General features: G+C 48.3%; 1 protein-coding gene across 2 annotated transcripts in view; it reads left to right on the plus strand.

Annotated features, from left to right (window-relative positions):
- Positions 1-553: 553 nt before the first annotated feature.
- Positions 554-3,068, plus strand: part of Zkscan1 (zinc finger with KRAB and SCAN domains 1) — a 20,014-nt gene continuing 17,499 nt past the window's right edge. For both annotated transcript variants that reach the window (XM_013023419.1, XM_013023421.1), the window contains exon 1: positions 554-649. The gene's annotated coding sequence lies outside the window, so the exon portion shown is untranslated. The remainder of the gene's footprint in view (positions 650-3,068) is intronic.

The raw sequence follows: 3,068 nt of genomic DNA on the forward strand, positions 1-3,068 counted from the left end.
TCCTTTGTCCAAGGGCCAGGTATTGGAAATACCACCCACTCAGTTGGCATAGCTCACCAGGTCAGCTTTGTGAAACCAGACACCCTGACTTCACTGTGATCTTCCTCTGTCTACACCCTGGCTCCAGCTCCTTGGCCATAGACATACAATTACTAAAGATTATTATTGCTTGATAATAACTGTAATTATGACAAAGACTGCCCAAAACTAGGAGGGAAGAGAAGAAATCTAATTGTCCTATGAATACGTTTGCATCAGGAAAAAAGCCTGAATACACACACACACACACACACACACACACACACACACACACACACACACACCTCCTGTCTGTCCCCTCATTAACTGGCAACATACAAATACAAGCCTAAAACAAATCATCATGCTGGAGACTTGACAGAGGGGGTTCAGGAACCGAGATGCAAACGAGATGCAAAGTCCTCCTGCGTTCCTAGAGAGAACCCGGAAGCACAGCGCGGGTCCCGGAAGACGGCGAGCTGACGTACTTCCGGCCTTTGTGACTCATTGTGTCTGTATCGAGGCGTCCGGAGGGCCTAGGTCCGTGTGTGGTGCCCGGTGCCCGGCCTGAGCCCCCGCACTCAGCTCCCCATTCTCGCCCGGCGCCCTCTGGCCGCTCTCGGGGCACACGGTGAGATTTGGGCCGGCCTCGGGGGAGGGCGGGCGGGCCGCAGGGGTGTGTGCGTGAGGGCGGGCCCCGCAGCTGCGGCCCGGGGGACCTCTGCGGGCGACCCCGGCCGAGTGCCAAGGGACCCCCGGCTCCCCTGCCGGCCCGGCCCGCCGCGAGGAGCGAGGTCGCCCAGGAAGACGCCCCGGACCCGGCGGGGAGGAGCGAGGGGGCCCGGGGTGCTCCGAGCCCCGTGGAGAAGTCGGGGTGCGGGTCCCTTCCAGACCCAGAGCCCGCGATGTCGTCATCGGGCCCCAGGCAGGCCCGTGATGTCATCGTCGTCGTTTGACGTTTGTGAGAACTGACCCCTGTCTGGATTTTTATCTTTTTATTTTTATTTTTTTGCTGTCTCTTTGTCGCCATTTGCTTTTGATCCTGGTGAGGTTTGGAGGTTTTGTGTTTGTTCTTCTTTCTCGTGTTTTGTTTTGGTTGTAAATGGGCTTACTTTTTTTTTTCCTTCTGGATCCTTGAGGAACTTGAGATGGAAAATGCGTCTTGATTTTGGGGTGCATACATTTTCCCTCCACTCCCCACTAAGCGGTGATTTAAAATAATTTTGAAGCTAGGTCATGGGTGGATTGAGATCCACTATAGGGATTATAGACACCCACTTTTCCTTTAGTTTCGTGAAAGGTTTTGAAAGCCATTTTTTTTCCTCTTTTTTAATCTCTTTTAAATGAGCTGTCTGGGCAAGTACATGGATTTTTCTGTCCACTATGCTTGGAGTGGAATGAGGAGTAAAGGGAATTTGTGAAACTTGCACTGGACCAATAGGAGACTTAGTGACCTTGAATAAGACATATTTACCAACTGTCAGTTTCATTATATATATCAGCTATTAAAAAAAATCTCTCCCAATTTTGAAATGCTTGGATATGGTCAATGCAATTGGGAGGAAGAAAACAAATCTACAGTTTGGCCTAACACTCCCCCTTCCCTCCCTGCCCTTTCCTGCTATGCTTTCAGTACACAAAAAGACACTTGTCATTACAGAGAGTGGCTGTTCCATGGCCCAGGACCAAAGAAAGCATTTATTGTACCCGCCGGTGTTAGGCGGATTGGTGGTGTTCAATAAATACTTGTTGAATTGTGGAGAATTCATTTTAACCACATCATGAAAGCCCTATTAACTGTATACATGCCCAAATGTAGAGAGATAGCTTTATAATTTATTACATAGTGAGCCATAATAAAGATTTGCTGTGTGATGTTTCTCCGTTCTGAATTACAAGGCAGGATTCTTGTTTATTATTTCAGGCAGTTTTCACCCATCTTAAAATAGAAACAGGGAAGCCTCCCTCTTTAGGAGAGCTAAGTAGCTAAAGTTACCTTTGTTTGTGTGTGCCAGTCCGGGGGCTTGAAATCAGGGCCTGGGTACTCAGGCCTGAGCCTTTTGTTCAAGCACTCTACCACTTCAGTTCCACTTCTGGCTTTTTGGTGCTTAATTGGAGATAAGAGTCCCATGGGCTTTCCTGTCTGGGCTGTCACTGAACCTTCATCTTCAGATCTCAGCCTTCTGAGTAGCTAGGGTTAAGGCTAAAACTTTTAGTGTGTTTTATGTTGCATCTAATTACAAGGAGTCTAATATGCTGAATTTTTCCATTCTCTGGTAATGTCAGTATTCTCTGGGTAACTAGGTGTGTGTGTGTGTGTGTGTGTGTGTGTGTGTGTGTGTGTGTGTGTGTTTCTAAGGGTAGAACTCAGAGCCTTCCTCCCCTTTGCTAGATGGACTCTACCACTTGAGTCACGTCTCCAGTACTTTTTGCTGTAGGGTGTTTGTTTTTGTGAGACAGTACTCTAACTCTAGGCCTCTCCTTCTCCTCCATAGCTATTGACTCAAAGCTGGTGCACTACCATCTCCAACTGTTTGCTGGTTAATTGGAGTTAAGTTTCCTGGATTTGTTTGTGGAGGCTTCCAACTTGGTCCTCAGATCTCAGCCTCTGAGTAGCTAGCTAGGTACCAGCACCCAACTCTTCTGCTTTAATTATTTTTAGTAGGGTCTCAAATTTTTTGCCGCAACTTTGCTGCACTGCAGTTTCACTTTTCCTGCCCAGGCTGGTTTGAACCATGATTCTCAGATCTCAGCCTCCTGAGTAGTAGGATTGCAGGCTTGAGCCACTGGCGCCTGGTTTGTCTGTCTTTCAAGGGTAGCTTTTTTTTTTTGTTTTGGTCGGTCGTGGGGCTTGAACTCTGGGCTTGGGCGCTGTCCCTGCACTCTTCAGCTCAAGGCCAGTGCTTTACTGCTGGAGCCACAGCGCCACTTCCAGTTTTCTAGTGGTTTATTGGAGATAAGAGTCTCAAGGAGTTTCTTGCCCCAGCTGGCTTTGAACTGCAATCCTCAGATCTCAGCCTCCTGAGTAGCTAGGATTACAGGTGTGAGCC

Source organism: Dipodomys ordii, unplaced genomic scaffold (genome assembly GCF_000151885.1).
Source record: "Dipodomys ordii isolate 6190 unplaced genomic scaffold, Dord_2.0 Scaffold68, whole genome shotgun sequence".
NCBI lineage: Eukaryota > Metazoa > Chordata > Mammalia > Rodentia > Heteromyidae > Dipodomys > Dipodomys ordii.